The 25,801-nt window shown below is 34.9% G+C and overlaps 2 long non-coding RNA genes across 6 annotated transcripts in view; both read right to left on the bottom strand.

The window, feature by feature from the left end:
• Positions 1-25,801, bottom strand: part of LOC143249829 (uncharacterized) — an 87,320-nt gene that overhangs the window by 42,156 nt on the left and 19,363 nt on the right. The gene's annotated exons all lie outside the window — the stretch shown is intronic.
• LOC143249826 (uncharacterized) lies at positions 338-12,993 on the bottom strand. The gene is made up of 2 exons (XR_013027981.1): positions 11,399-12,993; positions 338-2,094 (listed from the first exon to the last, which is right to left on the bottom strand). It is a non-coding gene; the product is annotated as an uncharacterized LOC143249826 (long non-coding RNA).

Genomic DNA, 25,801 nt, shown 5'->3' with positions numbered 1-25,801 from the left:
CAATTCATGTATTTGTTTAAAATGTTATTGATCATCTTAAGGTATTATTCAATATTTCCTACCAGTGGTCATTTTCAGTTACAGTTTAACGCCTTTGCTATTTCTATTAAACCTGATTTTTCTTAACTTGTTATTCTACATTTTCAAGTGTTCCTCTCCACCAATCTCAGTACACTTGTTCTACATTAAACTTTTCAAACAGCTCTCGAACCACAAGTGTAGAAGTTTTATCTCTTTTTAAATAGAGATATCATCATATCTGACACGTACCATTAAAGTCAATTATTTATAATACTTAAACTGAAACAATATACTCATGTCAGAGACTCTTAAGTAGTTTTAGTGATGAATAAGTATAAATATATCTAAAATAATAAATATTGCTATACTGTTAGAAAGTTCTTTTATTGTAAAGATTTTTTTGTCAATAATAATGAAAGAGCCTATTTGTGTGTGTGTGTGTGTGAGAGAGAGAGACAGATCTAAAACTTTGCACACATGGTAAAGGAATACTGGAGGTGTGTACTGGGATATAATATGTTAGATTTGACATAAAAATGGCCAGATTTTGCCCTCTCTTTTTTAAGCCTAATTATTCTGCTTCCTGAAGCCTATAGAAAAGCATCATATGAACAACAACATATGGATATTTCCTGCCAAATAATCTATTTTCAACATAAACGTGGAACTTAAAACAGTTGAAATGAACTAAGTTTTAAAAATAGAAACAAAGAATACTGCATAATTTGAAGACAGAACAAATTTAAATAAAATCACAGCAAGAAAAAAAAATTGAGTATGAGAAACTAAAGTAAATCTTTTTGTTTTTGAAAAGAGTTGAAGCAAATTAAGATAAAAATTTAAAAGAAAAATCAATTAAAGAAGTGGTGCATTGGGATAGCTATAGAATTAATAAAGGAGACATTTAACTGGTATATTAAGGCCTTGGTAGAATCCTGTGGCAGATAGTCCTTATTTTGTGCTACTTAAAAATACAACAAATGCTTCTGAGTTAAGCACAAAGCTACACAATGGGTATTTCTACTCTATTCACTAATAGTATCTTGGTTTCTGAAATGTTTTTAAACTAAGGTCATGTCTTTAATTGCTTAAAAGAAGCAGCAATATTTGGTTTCATATAGGTGGGCATAGGAAGTTTGTGCTTTTGGCTTTCCATTTTCTAACACAACTTAATAGCTAAGATATTATAATTAAAACTTTATGAGATAGTACAAAAGTGATAAATAAAACTGTGAAGTGGTTACTGTGTTGACAGGTTTGTGTTTTTAGTACTCTTGGTTTTATTTTTTTCCCCATTTGTTTCTAAATCGTTTTCTAAATGAACTGAAGCTGTTCATTAAAACTGTCTAGAGATCATTATGTTATTTAAATAATGGGATTTATCTAAAATCCAGAAGTGGTGAAACACGTTTTTCCTGAATTAACTGTCGAACAATAGAACAAAGGTTTTCACTTTTGTTAAATGTGTTGATGCAGAGATTTATTTAGATCTGGGGGGGGAAGATAAAGTTAATTAATTTAACAACTACAGGGTGTTGTTGTTGATGTGGTATTGAGTGATGTTACAGGCCGATTAATAAGGAAACATTCCAAACTCAGATACTTGTCCAACATAAACAGTTAACCAGTAAACATGGTGACTGAGCACCTTCCTTACATTATTAGTTGGAGGACAGTACAGTTTTTAAAAACTATATTTGTGTATCATGATATAATATAAAACATGTACATCTTCACTCGTACGTTTTGATAATCACACACTAAACAGAAGTGTACTTTTCTTTTCATCAGTGTCATTCAATTAATTTTACTTAAAAAAGTGCCAATATATTTAGTTTTGCACATTGGGAAAGGAAACAAACACTTTGTTAATTATAATTAATGAGGGACTACAGAGGCATTAGTTGTAGTTAGTGGAGTTTTAATTTCAACTTAATGAAAGCTATTAACACTGATAACATTAGATAGGTGAAGTAATTTTATTTTAAAAGCAGTTATAGGTAGAAACATCATCTCCTTTCATATTCTCAACTGTATACAAGTTATATTCCCCATAGAAAAGTGTTCTCATATCTAAAATAAACAAAAGTAGAAAATATGCATTTTTTAAAATTTTCTCGCAGACTTCTACATAAAACATAAAATCCAAACCTTTACCAAAAGGAACAAAGTAACTCATGTTATCATCAATGATATTTGATTTCTTTCTTACTGTTCACATGTGAAGTTGATGTTTTGATGTATAGAATTAATGTGATTGAAAAAATTAAGCATGTGTTCTGTAGATGTGAATCCCGCAATAATGTCGTCTGCATATCTGTATCAATATAGTGGTGGATGTAATGTTGTGTTAATTGATTGTTTCAACTCGTGTCATAAAAATATTGGCTAGAACTGGTGATACTGGATTACCCATGCTAAGGCCATTTGTTTGTATATAGTTGTGGTTGTTGAACATGAAGTTTGTCTTCATTGTGGTGAAATCTATGAGGGTTGCTAATTGGTTGCTGGAATGTCTATTGATGGGTTAGGGCCTCGGATATAGAGTTCTAACGCTATCTTGCAGGCTTCAGCAGTTGGGACTTCTGTAAAGATGGATATTACATCAAGACTGGCCATTAAGGCTTTATGATTAAAAAGATTGAGGCTAGATTTGAAATTAAGTCTTTGATGAGTAAGCTGGCTGATGTTACATATTTGGAGAATGCCCATGCTATGTATTCACCAAGACTGTAATTAAACGATTCATATGTGAACATTATTGGTCATAGTGGACAATCTGGTTTATGAGGTTTGGGAATGCCATGTATTTGTGGTGTGGTGTTTTTGAAATTGTGTTAGCTTTTTTCGTTTATAGTAGTATTTTGTTTCGTTTCGTTTCATGTGTCTCTGTTGGATTTGTGTGTATTGGTTTCAATTTGTTTATGTCTGATGGGATGTTCTTCGTTTTTTGGATGTATTCATTTGTGTTTATTATGACTATAGTATTTCCTTTATCTGCTTTTAGAATTTTAATGTTTTTGTCTTGTTATAGGTTTTAATGGAATTAATGTCTCTTTTTGTGAGGTTGTTTTTTACTTTTCTGTTTTGTGAAATTATGTTGATGGTTTTGTGAGAAAATTCTTTGAAAAAATCGTTTAAGATGTTGTGTTTAGGTGTTTCTGGAAAATATTAATTTTTAATTTTTCCCAAGAAGTTTGGCTGTTGGATGTCAATAGTATTGTCAAAATTGTCTTCTTTCTGTTGGTTATTTTCTGTTGATTTTGTTTTCTGTGGAAAGTATCACAAGTCTCCTGGTTAAGTCTTCTAAATATGCTTTAATTTCTAAACTTGGAATGCACCTAGGTGGTATTGAGAATTTGGGTCCTTTTTAAGTTGATGTATCTCATCTGTGTTTAATTGTCGTTCAGATCTGTCAATTATGAGGTTAATCAATAGTTTGTCATGTTGTCTTTTCTGTTGTTTGCATCTTAGTTTCTCAAGTTTTTTGTTGTGGTAGATCTTTTTGTCTCTGCCATTCCAAGTGTTGATTTGGTTTATGTTTTGTTGTATAAGTTCGTAAAACTCTGGTTTAATGCAGCATGCTAGTTGATGGTCTAGGTTCATTTTTTGTTTCTGTAAGTCATATAGCCAGAAACTTGTTTAGTAAATCATGTAAACATGAGACTTACATTAATATAAAGTTTCTACATTAAAGAAATAGAGACAACAGTAACTAACGATAGTCAGGTCTAGTATACTTCAACAAGAACAGATGTGACTTAAACTTACATTATCAAGTATAGCCCTGTAGAGATATTAATTTATCAAAAGAAATATTGATACAGACTGTTTATGAATTCAAAAAAACAAAACAGATGAATGCAAATGTGTGTACTATGTTTGTAATGAGTAAGTGTGTGTGTGTTTATATAAAATAACAGAACAGTGTGAAAATGTGTGAAATATGTTTGTGATGAGTAAGTGTGTGTGTGTTTATATAAAATAACAGAACAGTGTGAATATGTGTTTAATATGTGTGTAATGAGTAAGTGTGTGTGTGTTTATATAAAATAACAGAACAGTGTGAAGGTTAATAAAATAAATTAAACTTTGTGTTTAATTACTTTAAATTTGGTTTTATTTTCTTGTAATGTTTTAAACAAATATTCTTTTTCAAGCCAGAAACAAGCTTTTTGGTTAATGACAGGAAATTTTGAATCGAATACAACAGTTGAGAAAATAATATTTTACAAGATAGAAACATGAGTATTAATAATAACAATATAACAAAGAAAGTATTAACAAGGTGTTGAATACAGCTAAGGAAATAAAAATATTATAACAAGAAATACGTAAAAACATAGTTAATATGAGGAGTTTAAAAATTAATTTAACAATTTTTTAAAAATATAAAAAATGAAGAAACAAATATATATGTTTTTTTAATTTATAAAAGTCTAAACCATTTGTTAATACTAAACTGATTTATACAATCTCACTTACAACATCCTTTTTTATGTTAATTTTTTGGTGTTTGAGGTATAATGTTGTAAAAAAATTATTTTTAAATTCTCAACTGAAATGCTATACAAGTCTTCACATTTGCATTCATTGAGCACGTGGCTGGTGTTGGGGCTATGTTTTTCACAAATATACAATAAATTAAAAAATGTACAGGTGGACAGCTAATAACAGTAAGTTGACTAAGGACTAGATGTTCTGTGTTCAGTGTAACGATGAGTGTTGCATCTGTTTTTCTAACAACTGTACATACCAATCTGAGTATCAGATGATGGTTCCATGTTGGTTTAAATTTGACTTATCATGTTTTTAAGTTAGTGTTTGATTTATATAAAAGAGGTTTCTCGTGAGAGGTGGCTGATATCACTATCATGTTCTGTAATATAACTTGTCAAGTAATATATGAGTCATTGGTATGTTTAATAGGTGATATGTAATGGAAGGTTATTTTGTTTGTAGTCAACAACAGTAAAACTGTGTTGGTTTAAGTGAGGTTGTACATATGATTAAGATCTGTAAATTCTCTGTGTCAGTGATCACATCTGGTAAGATAAGTTACATCAGTGAAGTAGCCACATTTTAAACAGAAGGAGCTTCTCAACAGAATTATAGTTTACTAATTCTTCCTTACATAAACAGACGAGGAGCTCTTAATTACAACTGACTTATCTGAAGAAGTACCGTCTGAAACCTCACTTCAACGTCAAGGATAGTCTCAAGCAATGCTCTACATAATAAAACTATTTCTATATGTAATGTTATTTGATATTAAAGAAGTGAAACATGAAACTGAATGAAAGCTAAACAATAAAGTATAAAATATTTTCAGATCTGAAAACAACTAAAAAGTAATTAGGAACATGGTAGATGATATAACAGTTAAGAATAGGTGAAGTGATGTGGTATTAGCTTGATACAACTTTTATTTGTAATTCCCGAGAGTATTATAGAATTTTACTTGAAAGTTGGAGACTGGTTATAGGGACATTGTAATATCTATCAAACTGGCGATGATTACCCTGGAAAGTATTGTAAACTGTTGTAATATTTACACTATTCCATGCGATAGTTGCTCTGATCATGACATCAACACTATCTCACAGAAACTGTCCGATTTGACTTCGGAAATTAATTAAGGATTTGATTATGATGTCATTTCTAAAAATGATATTTCAGACATAATTAATAATTAATATACTTGACAAATAAATAAATAGGTTTATATATTTTTATTAGAGGTAATTTAGAACATTACCAACCATCCATGGCAGTCTTATAACTTAAAACAAAATAAAAAATGCATAACTCTATCTAACATGCTTATCCATTGAATTGTTTATGTCAGCTCATATGGAAATTTTTTACTCAGTTTAGAGCATTAGTTTGACAGGATTTATCATCCACGTGTTTAAAAAATATATATTAAGAATCTATATCTTTTATAATAGTTTTTTATGTACACTGATATCTTAACTTGGTTACTGACTTTTAAAAAACTCAGTTATCAACAAATTTTTAACATTTAATGTTATTCACGTGTTTTATGTTGCTTCATGTTTCAAACCCCATCTTCTGACAAGAATTAATGTTTGGAAAATGTTCTCTAGTAACTGTGTTCTTTAGGATACACTTTAATTTTACACACACACTTTATTTGTTTAAGTTTACACATTAACCCTAATTTGTTTTGTTGTCTTTTTTATTAAAAATAGAAAGAGTTACTTATAAATGCTGATACTATTTTCTTACTCAAAAATTAAATAGTGAATTCTTAGTGGAAAGTTAATGAAATTCATGTTCGATATTGTTAACGAAAAATATCAGCCATACATGTGATAACGTTACTCTTTAACTGTAGTTTTATCAGCAATTCCACAATTTCAGAAATGTATCTGGAAATTTCTTTTAATACATTTTAATTTTTGAAGAAAAAATTATAACAAATGATTTAATTTCTTAACTTGGTTGATCTATTAATGTTTTTAATAAAACTTTGATGTTTCGAATCACTTTATCACAACATAAACTAACATTAATTAGGTGACTTGTTGTATGCCTGCATTATATACTAAATAAATGATAAACTGTTTTGAGAATTACCTTAGAATGACAATTTGTTTTGCTGTATACATCCAAACTTTCATACATATGTGTATGACAGAGGTGAATTTACTAGTGATAGTATATTTGAAGAATATTGTTACAAAAGTAGCTTTTGTTTGTTTTGGAATTTCGCACAAAGCTACTCGAGGGCTATCTGTGCTAGCCGTCCCTAATTTAGCAGTGTAAGACTAGAGGGAAGGCAGCTAGTCATCACCACCCACTGCCAACTCTAGGGCTACTCTTTTACCAACAAATAGTGGGATTGACTGTCACATTATAACGCGCCCACGGCTGGGAGGGCGAGCATGTTTAGCGCGACGCGGACGCGAACCCGCGACCCTCGGATTACGAGTCGCACGCCTTACGCGCTAGGCCATGCCGGGCCATAAGAAAACACACATTCGTCCATCTTGGTTAAATTGCACGTGCTGAGACGTTTGGATCGTTAAACTAAACTAAACTAACGTGGCAGGGGTTCAGTTTAGAGAGAGAGAAATCCGAAGAGTTCTCTCTCCAACTGGGGTGTTCAGGAACTTTGTAGTTCCTCTTCGTCCCCTTTCGTGAATTGTTATTAGGATTAAGTGGTGGTTTTTTTTTTATTTTAATTATTATTTTAATAAATTAATTATCGTTATTATTCTTGACTTTTTGGGTGGGGAATGTCTCACTAAATGGTCTTTTGGGTGGAGGCAAAGGTAGCAGTGGAAAGAAGGAAAGGTCGGGACCTGTCTCGAAAGAAAAGTTGGGTAGATGTGAACATGAATGTAATTCATTCAAGTTCAGATCAAATCAAACGGCCCGATTCTGGGTCTGGCAAAAGGTTGCCTGGGCTGGGATCTAGAAATCAATGCCTGAAGATTTTGATGTGGGGAAACAGGAGTACCCGAGAAAACCCACTTTCACACGACAGGCGCCGAAAGTTTTGCCTGTCGTGTGCCCTGTACCTGAAAAAAAAAAAAGGAATTCATGTTAATAACATAGTTTTTATGTATTTAGACTCTTTGTTGAGTGGTTTGTGATTCTTGAAATATGTTGTATGGTGATATGTATTTTGTTGGTGCACTTGATAATTTGTGTAGTGATGCCGTTAGTTTGTTTCTGTTTTCTGCTTTTCGATAATATTTCATAGAAAGTTCTGTTATTCTATCTCTTATAGTTGGTAAATTACTAATTTGGTGTAGATAATTTGTTGGTGTAAAGATGGTAAACTGAATGCGGATTTTAATATTTTGTTTTGTTGCACTTGGATTTTTTTGGAGTGTGTTGTTTGACATGTTGTATGTTACTTGACATCCGTACTCTATTAGTGGACGGATGTAAGCCTTGTATATTTGTATAATGGTGTTCGGTGCACATTTTGATTGTTTACCAGTTATAGTCTTTAGATATGAAATCCTTTTTCTGATTGATGAGTGTATATTGTTTATGTGTTTTTTCCATGTTAGTTTTGTGTCGAAAGTGACGCCAAGGAATGTGATGTTTTTGCTCATGTTGATGGTTGTGTTTCCAAGTGATAGATTTATTTTTCTAGATTTTTCTTTGCTTCTTTAGTTTTCTATAGAAGGTGATTGCTTGTGTTTTTGTCGGATTTAACACGACCCTCCACTTGTTGCTCCATGTTGAGACGTTGTTTAGTGATTCTTGTACGCGAGACATGGCCATTACTGGTTTCTGGAGGTGCTCCAGATTGCGATGTCATCTGCGTATTGTGAATTGTGTGTGTATGTTAGATTTGGAAAAGGTATGTCACTGACGAAAATTATGTAAAGAAGTGGAGAGAGGACTGATCCTTGGGGCACTCCTGCCGTTATATTAAACAATTTGGATATGGTTTTATTGACTTTTACTTGTGCTGTTCTATTGGTTAAAAAATTTGAAATCCATTTGACAAGGCAGCATTTGCCAAGGCAGCTTAACAGACTGATGGGGCGGAAATTATCTGGATTTGTTCTGTTAGTTTGTTTCTTGGGGATCGTTGTTATGATGGCTTTTTTCCATGTGTCAGGGTAATACCCTGTCGCTAATGAAATGTTCATGATGTTTGTGAGGTGTTGTAGTAGGAGAGTGGAACTTTTTTTGAGAATAATATTTGGTATTTGGTCATGTCCGGGGGAAGTGTTCTTCAAGTTTTTGATATTAATCTTTAGTTCGGTTATGGTTATTTTTCTATTGATTGAATTTGAGTATGCTTCTAGTGTCTCTCCGGGAAATCCTGGTGAGAATGAAGCTTGGTTTGCATTTATGTAGTTGTTGACATGGTGTTGGTGTTGTGTGTCGAAATCTACTGAGTTTAAATCGCTAAAAGCGGATTTGTAATAGTCAGCTAATAAGTCAGCTTTCTCTTCGTCCGTCCTTGCGATTTTATTGTTGTGTGTGATGTGTTGTAACATGTGATTTGTGTTTTGTCTGACGCAATACTCTTGAATTTTTCCAGAATTCTTTTGGATTTTTCTTGGTTTTTCTAAGTTTTGCAGAAGTTATGCCAATTGTTTTCTCTGACTTTTTTAATTTCTTGTTTAATTTTGTATTTGTTCTATTGATTTCTGTTTTAATGTGTGGATCACGTGTGATGTAGTGTATTCGTCGTAATTGTCTGCGTTTGATTATTAGTGCGTGAATTTCTGGTGTTAGAGTCCATTGAATAAGTGATTGTTTTCTTTTGATTTAGGAATTGTGTTTTTTGTGGCTTTCTTTATGGCTTCTGTAATTTGATCAACATATTTGTCTAGTTCTGTTTTGTTGTTTACATGTTCGATTGGGTGGGGTAGGTATGAGTCCAGAGAGGCATTAAAAGTGAGCCAGTCTGTTTCAGTGTAGGTGTATGCGGAAGGAGTCACGTACGCCACAGCCGGGTGGCGCGGGTGAATCATACATGATACGGGGAAGTGGTCACTGGTGATTTCATCATGCACTTTAAAGTTAGATATTCTATTAACCATGTCCTTGAGAGCGATGATGAAATCGAGGTACATCATATGAGCCGTTGGCGGCTGAGAAGTGTGTAGGTGTATTGTCATTAATTAAGTGCATTTTATTGCTAGAAATAAAATTTTTATGCAGCATCCTCTGCGTGTGTCTCTGTTACCCTTAATTCTGTGTGCGGTGAATTAAAGTCTCCAATAATAATTGGTTTGGGTTTACGATTAACACATTTTTGAAGGAAGTTAATGTCGATATTTTTTAGTTGGTGAGCAATATATGGCTAGAATCGGAATAGTTAGCCGGTTGTTAAAGTGTATATTACAAAAAATGGTCTCATTAATGTCAGATTTAAATGAATCTTCTATCGAGATTAGATGCGATATTTTTATACTAAAGTAAGTTATTATACCTCTGTTGTTTTCTGAGTGAGGTATGTTGTGTGAGATGAATCCGGGGATTGTGGTGTTTTGTTTCTCTGTGCAAAGTGTTTCTGAAATGATGATTATGTTGGCGTTTATATGTTTGTTTATGTTGTATATTTCTATCCTTTTGTCTTTAAGATTTCCTTGGCAGTTGATGTGTAAGATTTTAATGTGTTGTATCATTGTGTTGTTTTATTTCCCTCGCGTGAATTTTGAGTGAAAGATGGTGTGGTTTCAGGTGAGGGAGGTTAAAATAGTGACTTGCAAGGCTGCAAACAGCCTTGAGTGACTCGTGCCTCGATTCGAATGAGGGAGATCACTCAATTCTATCAGCATTGCTAGCAAGTTTGTGGTGAAATCTGTTGGGTTAAATGCTTGTGTTGTTTTTTGGGCGTGTTACGTCCGCGTAAGTACGTGTTGGTTGAGGTTGAGCGTGTTTGATTTGCGAGTCGGTTGGAGTTGGTAGTAAAGGTTGTTTGGTGTTGTTTTGGTAGCCGTGGGTTTGATTATTGATGTTCGTGGTTTTGAAAAGGAATCTGTTACGTATTTGGGTGTATTTGGGGCAGCCTTTGTAACTGGCTGCGTGGGGGCCCTGACAGTTGGCGCATCTAACTTGGTTACGCTCGTTAGGACACTGAGCGACCTCGTGAGATCCGCCACATCTGACACATCTATCCTTGGCCATACAATTAGTTTTTTGTGTGTCCGAACCGTTGACATTTGTAGCATTGGATTATTGGTTTTGATGTGTCTTTTCCGGTTCGGTCGTGTGTCTTTGAAAAAATAAAAGCAACCGTTTTTAATAATTTTTCTTGATCGTCTTTTGTTGACGGTTACCTTGATCAGTGGCGTTTTTGTTTCGTTCTGAATGAGATGATTCTGTTCGATGATGCAATGTCAAAGCCTTGAGTTGTTAATTCTTCAGTGATTTCATGATCTTCAATGTCGAAATCGACACCTCTGATTATGACTGTTAGTTTTGGTGTGTTTGTTTTTGGTGTTGTGATAGTGGCTTGAACACCGAAGGCATCCTTGGGCCAGTGGGCCAAAATATGCGCAAACTCTTGAGGTTCGGAACATTTAAGCATGACTCTTCCGTTAGGAAGACGTTTGATGTCTTTAAACTGAATGCCCGGGTAATAGGCCCTCAGTTGTTTGACAATCTGTGGAATGCGTGTTGTGTTGTTTACTCCTTCGATGAACAGAGTTGGGATTCTGTAGTTAGGAGAATTGTGTGTTTGTGTGACAGTGATGGTGTTCTCAGAATTAGTGGCGATGGTGGTGTTGTTTGTATTCAAGTAATTATTGTTAGAGCAAGTGGCTTTGTCTTCGTTAACATGGGTTATGTTATTAATACTTTGATTTTTAGAACTATTGTTAGCGTCGTTAAGGTTAGGGTTAGTAGCATAGTCAGAAACTATACTTACCATGTCCTTTTTCTTCTTCTTCTTCAGCCTCCTCTTGTTGGATGTCTCGTTTGATTCATGGGATTCTGGTCTTCGTGATTCTTCACCTCCTGAGTTTTCACCTTCGGAACTCTCAGTCGAACTACTCAGTGATTCAGAGGCTGGTCCTTCAATAGCTCTATTCAGCATATCCATGATCTCGTCGTTGGAAAGGGCTTTTCCGTTGGATCTTGTCACTATCTTCTTTCTCTTCATACTGTTTTACTAGTCCTGATAAGGACTAAGGGGTAACCTTTTTTAGTAAAACTTTTATGCACTTCACAGGATAATTTAGTCTTCAATGCACTTGTCTCGCAGCTCTTGACTTGCACGTCTGCTCTGCTTGACGGCGACCTTTGGATCGTTATTTTCAAAAGTTTATTAAATAACATTTTTAATCACTTTCGTCAATGAGATTAGCATGAAATCGTAGTTTAATTTCAATTTTATAATTATATATGTTTTAACTTACTTATTTAAGAAAAACTGTAAAGGAAAAATGTTAAGTATTGGTTATTATGTGTCACATAACACGTCCAATTGTCTCATTGCTCAGTTTCTATTTGATTACGCGCGCAATACAAGCATCTAACGAATTAGAACCTCGAAATTGAGATACAGACAGCTAAATATAAAATAAGAACCGCCCTCCTCTACGATTTGCTGAGATAACAATATATTTAGCAAATTACTACAGTAACTCTGCCTTTTAAACCAATCATTTGGTCTTAACTATTACCACCTACTTCTAAGTAACATAAGTTTATAACCAATAGAAAGAGAATTTTCCCCTCAATGTAATCCTAACAGATGTTTATAAGTGATTTGAAAACGTGAGAAAGAATTCTGCTGAAACTGTTAGTGTGTAATTAATAAACCGTAGCTCTGAATAGGTATGGGATTTTTTCAACCCACATACACTTTATTTAGAGACCCTGGTAAATTAAATACAAGGATTTTGAGAATACTAATACTCTAATCTGATTTTTTAAGTCAATGCCCTACACACCCCACCCTCAATTCTAAACAAGGCTTAGGAAAATTAGTATGTATGCGCGAGTGAAGAATTTCGTAGCACGGGTACGTATCGAAATCAACGTTTTTCAAAGTATTTCTCATTTACTTTCTACGTTTTAAGAAATGTTACTAAAATTTAAACATTAATGAGTAAATACTAATATCTAATGTACGGTATACTCTTGTAAGCCAATACATAGTTAGACCTGCTGCATTTGTGTTATTGTCTAAACTGAGGTAAATTTAAAACCACATTATACTACTTAGGATTTATCAACTTCTCATCCTCTTGTGGACAGTATTCGGCCTTCCTCTCATTATGTGGACATCATTTCTCATGACGCTTCTGAATTCCTTTTTGATCACCAGTGATTTTTTTGTTTAAACACTGTTTCTGTTTATTATGGTATTGTTTATTAAACCATAAACTGATGTTGGAAACTTTGAAATGCAAGAGTTTATGATAATTGTTTTAGAAATTCAATGTGTAATAAGTTATTCTGTAACTGTAAGCATGATTTTTCATCATATCTATATAATTTTAATGTGTAGATAATATAACGTTTTACTGTGATAGTAGTAGTAGGTAGGTGTTTCAAAAATCTGATTATTAGAATAATGCTGAAAACGAAGTAACAATGTATATCATTATATCACTTAAGGACTAGTTTACTACATACATAAGTAAAATATATTCAGTTACGGTGTAAATTACATAAATATACAAGTTAATCCACTTTCAACAATCTGCTTGACAAATTTCAATCTTTGATGTTTAATAAAACGGAGAACAAGAAACATACCACAAACTTTATTGGTTAGATTGGACGAGAATTACAAGGTACAATCAACACTGACAGTACTAGATGAAAAATATATTTTTATAGGTTCAAGTAAACGTAATATCTGAAATGATTCTGATTTGTTCTACTAATACCATTAGGTTAACATTACATCTTAAGTGACTGTATTTTGTTCTTCAAACAGCTGATGGTCAGCATTACATCTTAAGTTACGGGTGTTTGTAAAAACGCCGTCAACAGAGTGAAATCTATAATGTAATGTTTATTCATACACAAACAGAAATCTGTGTTGACAGATTCAACAAAACGACTTTCTAGAGCTTGGTATTTGTATTTTTTGTTGAACTATCAAGAAATCGATGAAAGAAAACTTTCCACATCACAGAATTCATTAGTGGTAAATACTAAATGTAAATACATAACTTAATGATTGAAAACTCTTAGATTAACTTCTTACATCTCGCCATCAATTGACTGATATGCGTATTGCGCTATACAATCTTAATAACTGCATATATTTTGGGCTGTTACTAATTTATCGTGGATCTCTAGGATGTTTCCACCCGCTAGTACGGCGGTAAGTCTACGGATTTACAATACTACAATCAGGAGTTCGATTCCCCTTGGTGGGCTCAGCAGATGGCCTGATGTGGCTTTGCAATAAGAAAACACACACACTTTAGGATGTTTAGGTATGAAAGCTATCCCAGATGATATTTACGTGTTTTTGTTGTACAAGTCAGAAGTAGGTACACAGTGGTTTATAAGTTACAGCTTATAGAAGAAGAAAGACACACAAAAATTGTATACAAATGTTTAAATTATTTTACATAGTATCATATATTTCAATCTTTACATAAAATGAAATTTTATTGACCTCAAGTTTATTCTTGAATATTAATTTTATTAAATAATTAAGATAAAAATTTTAATATGGTTCAAACTGTTTGATCTGTCTTTCTAGTTGTCTTATCACTACATTTATCGAAGTTACAGTTTCAATTTTATTGTAGCTGATTTTAAATATATTCTTATATATGTATATTTTCTGCTTAACAACTGTCATATTATCCCATTGGAATGTTACCAAAATGTGTTTTAATAACATATAAAACACCTTTTTATGGATTTACATTTACTTGCTTATCTGTTTTAGACGTTTTTCTCTTTTTATTTAAGGATTTCTAACAAAATCGTCGAATAAGGTAATAAAAAAATTCAATGTAACCTAGTTAAAACAATATTTACGACATAAATTTAAATACACTTTTATATTAACAATAGCCCTAAATCCTTTAATATGGTACTTCATAAACGTGGGGAATTTAATTTCGAACTAGAGAAGCCGTAATTCTTAAACGAATCCTTAACATTATTGGATTGAACAGATGAGGGTGTTGGTTGATGTGGCAGGAGTTTTGTTTTCATACAAAGTGGTTTTATCTGTGTTAAAATGTAATCATCAGAAATAACAACTGCTTCTTGTTGTATTTCAATAAAGTAAACTTTAGGTCGTCACTTGTATAACGTTTCAATTCCTCAATTTGGCATAACTGTCTTAGTATCTCGAAATGTAGTATTGGAAATGATTATCAACTTAATTCTCTCTATGTAAAAACTGCTGGTTTGGGTTGGGAATTGTTTTTATGTAGAGGAGTGAACAACGTTTCGACCTTCTTCGATCATTGTCAGGTTCACAAAGAAAGAAAGAGGTAACTGAACGATAGATGACCACATGTTGAAGGGGGTTGTGATAGCAAATAATACATTTAGCACTGAGTCTGATGAAGGAGTGATAGTTAAAGAGAAAGTGTTAAGGGAGTTATTTTCTGAAGTAAAATAAGGACTGCAAATTAAGTTTAAGATCCCATAAAGGTCGTATCAGAAGAGCAGATGCTGGTATGGACTGAGTGATGGATATAACCTAGAGAAGAAAGTAGACAAGTATATGGATAAGTTGGTCTAGTCCTGTATAAATTGATTTACCATCTAAGCTGAAGAATGTGGTAATGGGGACCAAAAAAAGAGGGACTTTTTTTACTTATGGGGTTAATGTATACAGACGTTGAGTATTCAACTGATTTTATAACCATCAGAACCGTTGGGAATTGAGAAAACGGGCTATACAAAGGATCTTGTAGAAAAGATATAGATGCATAGAGGATTTCAGAGAACATACAGAAATCTTCCATTAATTATATCATACTCAGTGACATGTGTGAAGGTGAGTGTGAGTCATAGGTATAGGGACTTCCATCATAGACATGATTCTCAAAACAGAAATAGCGTCACTAGTAGAGAAATCAGGTGTGGATCAACCTAAAATAAAAGGCGGAAAATTCAGCGCAATTAAGAAATGTTTTGAAAATTCTACCAGGTGAAAAGGGTATGAAATGTCATATGAAATTCAAGATTCATGTTCACCTGGAGTGAATTTTAAAACCATAGCTAATTAATAACTAGAAAATAAAGGAAACACTAACAAACAACAAAGCCTTAAAGTAAAAGAAAGAGAAAAACTTTTAACACATCATCAGATGTAAAGGTTATCGCCTGCTGGTTGGTCACCAGAGATCTGGTTTTGGAGAGTTAACACATTAAAATGTGTTTCCATTAGATACTTACCATTTCAAAGAAAAATTTTATCTTCTGTCAGCATCTTACATGAGTATTTGCATGACACTAGCTTTCAGGCAACTCCTACCTTAACTCTCGTAACTTTTCAAGAATTATTGAATAATGATGTTATTGTGCAGTAAAAGCTCTCCTTCTACCAATAGGAGAGTGACGTCAATTCCCTGTTTGCTTGCTCCATCTGTACTCATAAATCTTCATTATTGACGAGAAATAAAGTCGTAAGTACCCAAAATAAAGCATACACATCAGGAAACTTGTGGGTGAAGTGGCTATTTAATAGGCGGAACATGGTACAGATGGTCTACTATGATCTACATCGCTCTCAATACATTAGAATCTATAAAGCAGATTCATTGGACAGATATCCATAAGGTCGATTGTTTAAAAACAAAGAGTTATAGATCTAGTACTTACTGTAATATTGATATATAAACCCACCATGAAATTGCCAGAATGGATCATAATCAAACAATCCAGTAGCAGAGGTAAGAAATGCAAACATGTTCGTTTGACAGAATAAAGGTCTAGCACACTGATATGGAGGAATTGCTTGTGCTAGTCCAGATGTCTGAGGTGAGATTGTTGTTCAGTGATGTACCCCAACCGGAAAGATAAGCATCTGTGAAGAGGTTTGAATCGATTGTGATTCATGATATAAAAATTACTTCATAAGCGGCTGAAGCTTCAGATATTGATCAGCATTAGAGTAGAACCCTGGATTTTAATGTTGTAAGTCCGTAAACTTAAAATTGGTCCATCGATGATCCGACAGAAGAAAAAACAAAAATAAATCGTATATGTCTACATGTAAAATGTAAGTAACTTCTACACGTGAAACTGGAAAGTGTCGTCCTCCCGTACAGTGAGTTTATAACATCAATCAGTCAGTAATGAACGTCGCTGGAAAGTCCTTGATTGACTTTTTCTGTAAACCCCTACAGGAGACCCTATGAGAGAAGAGAGGCCAACAAATGCAGGTGTAGACTATACGAGAAGCCTTAGGATACGAATTAAGAATAGTGTTTGTATATAGTGTTAAAGAATATTACTAATATTTTTATTAAAGCAAGGCTTATTTTTGGATATACAAGACTATTTAGTGTTGGTGTTATTATTTGGATTATTTCATGACTTAATATTTAATGATTGTTAAGTTCTTTATAATAATGTTGTCAAGTGTTGATCATTTCTTTTCTCAGGTATTGGTGAAATGAAAACATAGCGTTGTTTACAACTGTTTTATATGAATTTGGTTCGTTTTAATTTCATTTGAATTTATAGATAACTAAATTTTCATAGATTTGGAACAGATAATTTTATAGATATAATAAATTGTTATCATACAAAAACAATTAGTAATTACATTAAAAACAAAATTAGTACTAACACAGCAGAGGTATGTATCAAAATGTATTTTAACAATTACTTTTTTATAGAAATGTACATAAACATTATGAAGTTTATAACCTAATCCATAATTTGACAAAGTGCTAAACCAATGGTCACCATACTTGGCATGTACCTATATGACCCTGAGAGGCGGGACAAAAAGTCGTAGAGTGCTGATTGAAGCTTCCTATATAACCTCGCGATCCCTTATGTCTTCTCGAACGTTGAACAGGCGAAGTGCTTGACCGATTGTCTCCAAACCTATAATGTACTCTTAAAACCCTGGCAATTAAGTAAGGGTACAGTGCATGCCCACCCGGGAAATTTTTAAATAAAAACATAAAAGAGCAGCCTGAATTATGCATTCTGAGACCACCTTTTGGCAAATTTCAGAATGGCACACTGAGGTGTTTGTCTTATTTTTTTAATCATAAATAAATATATAGGCCGATATATATAATATATAGCTTAAAGTTATCAGGCCCAGCAAAGTAGGCCTACAGTCCTGTCATCAACATATATAATATAGAGTCACTCAAGAGAGTGCAAAATATATGTAGTGTGTATAATCTGTATTCAAATATCATGGACAGTGTATGTTCAGATTACCTGGATTTCAAGAATTAGCTTCACAAATAAACAGTGGGTGGCACCGTGGGAGGCTGGCAGCACCATGACATTAACCAAGTACCATTGGCGCCATCTATAGTAAATGATTCACTATAGATGGCGACAATGGTACTGTGAATGTGACGTTGACAAACAGAAGTTGCGATAAACAATCATTCACTATTTCAAGCCTGAAAAAGCAAAAGACACTGCACGGGTTCTTTAAACCTATTCATGAGGCTGAACCTGATCAATCTGCTGCAGCCAATCAGGTTGAATCAGAATTGTCAACTGAACTGTCAGAGTTATCACCGTGGCCTTCTACCAGTGCTGCCACTACCACCTCAGGTCCAGTCTAGGACATTGGAAATTACATTTCTGATTATGTCAGCATTGGTAAACAGGTAAGTCGACTCCTAATTATATTAATTTAGTATTAAATATCATGCAAACACTCTGATGAGTTTTAGACATGAAATATTCATTGCTGCTAGTGATTGTAGGCCTACAGCCACAGGATGTTAGGCCTGCTCTGAGAAGTACAGCTCTAAGCCTTTCTCTTCGAGGTTATTGTACTCTCATAACAAACTCTCCTATGTGCAGAATAACTTTATTAGAACTATGTCTTTCTATCTCTTTTAGGTAAACGTTGAAACAAAAAAAAAATGCTTCCTTGAGAATGCCTGGAAGCCAGGGAGTGATTATGTTTTCCCCCAGTGTGGTCCAAGAAAGCTGCGTTTTCAGCATTGTTGGCTTTCACAGTGGAGATGGCTACTCTACAGTCAACATGCAAAGGGTGCTATCGGCAAGTACTGCTGTCTTTTTGTTCCTGATGGTGCTGGTTTTGGAAGCCAGAAATTGGGACAATTAGTGAAATTTCCATACACAAACTGGAAGAAGGCTGTTGAAGACTTTAAGGCACATGAATTGAAACAGTACCACCAAGACAGCAAAGAAAAAGCTAACAATTTTCTACAGGTCGTAAACACAAGTTCATCTGTGCACTTGCAGCTTGATGCAACTTACAAGCAAGAAATGGAACAGAACCGGCAATATTTAATGCCTATTATTGATACTGTATTGCTGTGTGGGAGACAGGGTTTAGCTTTGAGGGGAAAATATGATTCTGGTCCAATGTTTGTTGGTAAAACTGATGAGGAGCCCATCAATAATGATGGGAATTTTCGGGCAATTTTGCGCTACAGGGCAAAGGGTGATGTCAAGCTTTCAGTAAGCCTTAAGAGTACAAAGAGGAATGCTACATATCTGAGTCTTCAAATTCAAAATGAAATCATCAATGCCTGTAATATTCATGTTCTTGATGCTTTGGTCAACAGGGTTAATGTTGCAAAGTTTCTCAATATTAGCTGATGAAACAACAGATATTTCAGGCATTGAACAGTTTTTGCTGTGTGTTAGATATCTGCATGCCAATGACAACTCTGTTGCAATAATAGAAGATTTTTTTGCAATTTATACCTGTTATTATTATAACTAATCTGACAAAATATGGTACTGACGTGGCTTACCTGCGAGGACCAGGGTACGACGGTGCTGCCTCTATGAGTGGGAAATTCAATGGTGTCCAGAGATACATAACTAATAAATTCCCACTTGCACCCTATGTACACTGCAATGCCAATTCCCTAAACTTGGCAACTTCTGATGCTTGTAAAGAAATTCCTGTTCGAAATTGCATGGGAATAATTTCTAGCATTGAAAACTTTCTCACTACACCCAAAATAAAGCATGTTTTGGCTCTTTCGGTGGAGAATAAAGCACCTGAATCGAAAAAAAAAGTTTGAAAGGTCTTTGCTTCACCCGGTGGGTTGAGAGGCATGACTTAGTCATTGTCTTTCTAGAATCAATCCATGCAGTTGCAGATGCCTTTGAGACCATATCAGGTTGGCAAGACAGAGATTCTGCAATGCAAGCCAATCAATTGTTGTGTTCTATAACACAGCCAGAATTTATCATCACTCTACTTACCATTGCTAAATTGTTTTCCTTTAGTTTACCTCTGTGCAACGTATCGCAGCAACAAAACATTGATTTAGGTGATGCGATGCATCACACTGAAATAGTGGAAGATTCAATCCGTTCACTCAGAAATAATACTGTGAATGAATTTAACAACATTTTCTGTGAGGCTCAAACTCTGTGTAGTGAGCTTCAAATTGACATCATAATGCCAAGGCAGGCTAAAAGACAGATGCACCGTGCTTACCCACAAACCACTAGCCCTGAGGAGTACTAAACTAACGTGGCAGGGGGTTCAGTTTAGAGAGAGAGAAATCAGAAGAGTTCTCTCCCCAACCGGGGTGTTCAGGAACGTTGTGGTTCCTCTTCGTCCCCTTTCGTGGATTGTTATTAAGATTAAGTATTAGTTTTTTTTATTTTATTTAATAAATTAATTATTGTTATTATTCTTGACTTTTTGGGTGGAGGATGTCTCTCTAAATGTTGTCTTGGGTGGAGGCAAAGGCAGCAGCGGAAAGAAAGGCCGGGACCTGTCCCGTAAGGAAGAAGTTGAGCAGATGTGAATATGAATATAATTCAAATCCAGATCAAATCAAACGGCACGATTCAGGGTCTGGCAAAAGAGTTGCCTGGGCTGGGATCTAGAAATCCAATGCCTAAAGATTTTGATGTGGGGGGAAATGGGAGTGCCCCGAGAAAACCCACTTTCACAGGACAGGCGCTGAATGTTTTGCCTGTCGTGTGCCCTGTACCGGAAAAAAAAGGAATTCATGTTAATGACATGGATTTTATTTATCTAGATTATTTGTTGAGTGGATTGTGATTCTTGAAATATGTTGTAAGGTGATATGTATTTTGTTGGTGCACTTGATAATTTGTGAAGTGATGCCGTTAGTTTGTTTCTATTTTCTGCTTTTAGATAACATTTGAGAGAAAGTTCTGTTATTCTATCTCTTATAGTTGGTAAATTGCTAATTTGCTGTAGATAATTTGTTGGCGTAAATGATGGTAGCTAAATGCAGATTTTAATATTCTGTTTTGTTGCACTTGAATTTTCTGGAGTGTGTTGTTTGACATATTGTATGTTACTTGACATCCGTACTCTATTAGTGGACGGATGTAAGCCTTGTATATTTGTATAACGGTGTTCGGTGCGCATTTCGATTGTTTACCAGTTATAGTCTTTAGATATGAAATCCTTTTTTCTGATTGATGAGTGTATATTGTTTATGTGTTTTTTCCATGTTAGTTTTGTGTCGAAAGTGACGCCAAGGAATGTGATGTTTTTGCTTATGTTAATGGTTGTGTTTCCAAGTGATAGTTTTATTTTTTCTAGATTTTTTCTTTGCTTCTTTAGTTTTCTATAGAAGGTGATTGCTTGTATTTTTGTTGGATTTAACACGACTCTCCACTTGTTGCTCCATGTTGAGACGTTGTTTAATGATTCTTGTACGCGAGACATGGCCATTACTGGGTTTCTGGAGGTGCTCCAGATTGTGATGTCGTCTGCGTATTGTGAATTGTGTGTATGTTAGATTTGGAAAAGGTATGTCACTAACGAAAATTATGTATAGAAGTGGAGAGAGGACTGATCCTTGGGGCACTCCTGCCGTTATATTAAATAATTTGGATATAGTTTTATTGACTTTTACTTGTGCTGTTCTATTGGTTAAGAAATTTGAAATCCATTTGACTATCGTGGGATTTATTTGTAGGTGATTTAGTTTGTATATGATGACGTTGTGCCAAACGCTGTCGAATGCTTTTTTGACATCTAGGAATACCCCGATGGTTATTTGATTGTTGTTGTAAGCTTTGTAGATTGATTCGGCGAGTCGTGTGAGGTGATCTATTGTTTGTCTATTTTTTTCTGGAGGCATTTTGAAATTCTGGAAGGATGTTGTTTGATTCGCAAAAATGGAGGAGACGGTTGGAGATAATTCTCTCCATCAGTTTGCCAAGGCAGCTTAACAGACTGATGGGGCGGAAATTATCTGGATTTGTTCTATTAGTTTGTTTCTTGGGGATCGTTGTTATGATGGCTTTTTTCCACGTGTCAGGGTAATACCCGGTCGCTAGTGAAATGTTCATGATGTTTGTGAGTTGTTGTAGTAGGAGAGTGGAGCTTTTTTTCAGAATAATATTTGGTATTTGGTCATGTCCGGGGGAAGTGTTCTTCAAGTTTTTTGATATTAATTTTTAGTTCGGTTAGTATGCTTCTAGTGTCTCGCTAGGGAATTCTGGTGAGAATGAAGCTTGGTTTGTATTTATGTAGTTGTTGACATGGTGTTGGTGTTGTGTGTCGAAATCTACTGAGTTTAAATCGCTAAAAGAGGATTTGTAATAGTCAGCTAATAAGTCAGCTTTCTCTTCGTCCGTCCTTGCGATTTTATTGTTGTGTGTGATATGTTGTAGCATGTGATTTTTTTTTTGTCTGAAGCAATACTCTTGAATTTTTTCCAGAATTCTTTTGGATTGTTCTTGGTTTTTTCTAAGTTTTTACAGAAGTTATGCCAATTGTTTTCTCTGACTTTTAATTTCTTGTTTAATTTTGTATTTTTTCTATTGATTTCTGTTTTAATGTGTGGATCGCGTGTGACGTAGTGTGTTCGTCTTAATTGTCTGCGTTTGATTATTAGTGCATGAATTTCTGGTGTTAGAGTCCATTGAATAACTGATTGTTTTCTTTTTGATTTAGGAATTGTGTTTTTTATGGCTTTCTTTATGGCTTCTGTAATTTGATCAACATAGTTGTCTAGTTCTGTTTTGTTATTTACATGTTCGATTGGATGGGGTAGGTATGAGTCCAGAGAGGCATTAAAAGTGAGCCAGTCTGTTTCAGTGTAGGTGTATGCGGAAGGAGTCACGTACGCCACAACAGGGTGGCGCGGGTGAATCATACATGACATGGGGAAGTGGTCACTGGTGATTTCATCATGCACTTTAAAGTTAGATATTCTGTTAACCATGTCCTTGGGTGCGATGATGAAATCGAGTACATCGTATGAGCCGTTAGCGGCTGAGAAGTGTGTAGGTTTATTGTCGTTAATTAGGTGCATTTTATTGCTAGCGATAAAATTTTTTATGCACGATCCTCTGCGCGTGTCTCTGTTACCCCTTAATTCTGTGTGCGGTGAATTAAAATCTCCAATAATAATTGGTTTGGGTTTACGATTAACACATTTTTGAAGGAAGTTAATGTCGATATCTTTGGTTGGTCAGCAATATATGGCTAGAATCGGAATAGTTAGCCGGTTGTTAAAGTGTATATTACAAAAAATGGTCTCATTAATGTTAGATTTAAAGGAATCTTCTATCGAGATTAAATGCGATATTTTCGTACTAAAGTAAGCTATTATACCTCTGTTGTTTTCTGAGTGAGGTATGCTGTGTGTGATGAATCCGGGGATTGTGGTGTTTTGTTTCTCTGTGCAAAGTGTTTCTGAAACGATGATTATGTTGGCGTTTATATGTTTGTTTATGTTGTATATTTCTATCCTTTTGTCTTTGAGATTTCCTTGGCAGTTGATGTGTAAGATTTTAATGTGTTGTATCATTGTGTTGTTTTATTTCCCTTGCATAAATTTTGAGTGAAAGATGGTGTGGTTTGAAGTGAAAAAGGTTAAAATAATAACTTGCAAGGCTGCAAACAGCCTTGAGTGACTCGTGCCTCGATTCGAATGAGGGGAGATCACTCAATTCTATCAGCATTGCGACCAAGTTTGTGGTGAAATCTGTGGGGTTGAATGCTTGTGTTGTTTTCGGGCGTGTTACGTCCGCGTAAGTACGTGTTGGTTGAGGTTGAGAGTGTTTGATTTTCGAGTCAGCTGGAGTTTGTAGTAAAGGTTGTTTGGTGATGTGGGTGCCGTGGTTTTGATTATTGTTGTTCGTGGTTTTGAAAAGGAATCTGTTGCGTATTTGGGGCAGCCTTTGTAACTGACTGCGTGGGGGCCCTGACAGTTGGCGCATCTCACTTGGTTACGCTCGTTAGGACACTGAGCGACCTCGTGAGATCCGCCACATCTAACACATCTGTCCTTGGCCATACAATTAGTTTTTGTGTGTCCGAACCGTTGACATTTGTAACATTGGATAATGGGTTTTTGGTGTGTTTTTTCTGGTTCGGTCGTGTGTCTTTTGAAAAATAAAAAGCAACCGTTTTTTAATAATTTGTCCTGATCGTCTTTTTTGTTGACGGTTACCTTGATCAGTGGCGTTTTTTGTTTCGTTCTGAATGAGATAATTCTGTTTGATGATACAATGTCGAAGCCTTGAGTTATTAGTTCGTCAGTGATTTCATGATCTTCAATGTCGAAATCGACACCTCTGATAATGACTGTTAGTTTTGGTGTAGTAATAGTGGCTTGAACTCCAAAGGCATCCTTGGGCCAGTGGGCCAAAATATGTGAAAACTCTTGTGGTTTAGAACATTTAAGCATGATTCTTCCATTAGGAAGACGTTTGATGTCTTTAAACTGAATGCCCGGGTAATAGGCCCTCAGTTGTTTGACAATCTGTGGGATGCGTGTTGTGTTATTTACTCCTTCGATGAACAGAGTTGGGATTCTGTAGTAAGGAGAATCGTGTGTTTGTGTGACAGTGGTGGTGTTCTTAGAATTAGTGGCGATGGTGGTGTTGTTAGTATTCAGGTTATTTTGGTTAGAACAAGTGGCTTTGTCGTCATTAACATGGGTTACGTTGTTAACACTTTGATTTTTAGTACTATTAGTAGCGTCGTTAAGGTTAGTAGAATTGTCAGAAACTATACTTACCATGTCATTTTTCTTCTTCAGCCTCCTCTTGTTTGATGTCTCGTTTGTTTCTTGAAATTCTCGTCTCGGTGATTCTTCAGCTCCTGAGTGTTCGCTTTCAGAACTCTCAGTTGAACTACTCAGTGATTCTGAGGCTGGTCCTTCGATTGCTTTGTTCAGCATTTCCATTATCTCTTCGTTCGAAAGGGCTTTTCCGTTGGATCGTACTGCTGTCTTCCTTCGCTTCATCTTGTTTTACTAGTCATGATAAGGACTAAGGGCTAACCTTTTTTGAGTAAAACTTTATGCACTTCAACGAATACCTAGTCTTCAATGTACTTGTCTCGCAGCTCTTGACTTACACGTCTGCTCTGCTTGACGGCGACCTTGCCTGAGGAGTACTTTCGTATTGTTGTATTTATACCGTTTGTTGATCACTTTCTTTTACAAATATGTGACCGTCTGTCCAGTCACAAAAAATCTCCTTATAAACGTCATGTGTCTACTACCATCAGGATCTATCACAGAACAGTCAGAACCTACAGCACAACAATGTAATCAAATTAAAGAGTTGGTCAAAATATTCAAGGCTGACATTGACAGCACTTCACTCGCTGCAGTAGGTGAACTTAGGATTTGGTACAAATCACTTGTGAACAACAGACCAAAAAATGTCCTAAATGCATATGCAATGTGCAATGCAGAAATGTTCCCAGTCATTTCTATACTGTTGAAAATATTTGCCACGCTGCCTGTGTAAACGAGCTCACTCGAGCGTTCGTTTTCAACTCTCAGAAGACTCGAAACGTATTTGAGAAATACCACCACTGAAGATCGATTGAATGGCCTGGCCTCATTCACCGTGATATTAAAGTTGAACCAAACTGTGCTGTAGATAACCTGGCAAGAACGAACAGGCGTTTGAGCCTTTCATAGATATTCGATTGTATTTCTCTAGTTCTGACAAAACTTGCTGTATTAAAAGTGTGTTCTATCAGAAATTTGCATTTGACCATTTGTTGTATGTGAAATTATCTGCCATGCAATCACGGATGTTTATGAAACTTCACAGGTGGTAACTGAACTTGTCTAAAAAAGCTTGGGTCCATGGTGGGGTTTAACCCCAACACCCCCTTGGCTACGTCCCTGTTTGGTAAAGATGATAAAGCCATATCATTCTACATAATGATATAAACAAA

Source organism: Tachypleus tridentatus, chromosome 4 (assembly GCF_004210375.1).
Source record: "Tachypleus tridentatus isolate NWPU-2018 chromosome 4, ASM421037v1, whole genome shotgun sequence".
NCBI classification, from domain to species: Eukaryota; Metazoa; Arthropoda; class Merostomata; order Xiphosura; family Limulidae; genus Tachypleus; species Tachypleus tridentatus.
This window is presented reverse-complemented; position numbering and strand designations above follow the sequence as displayed.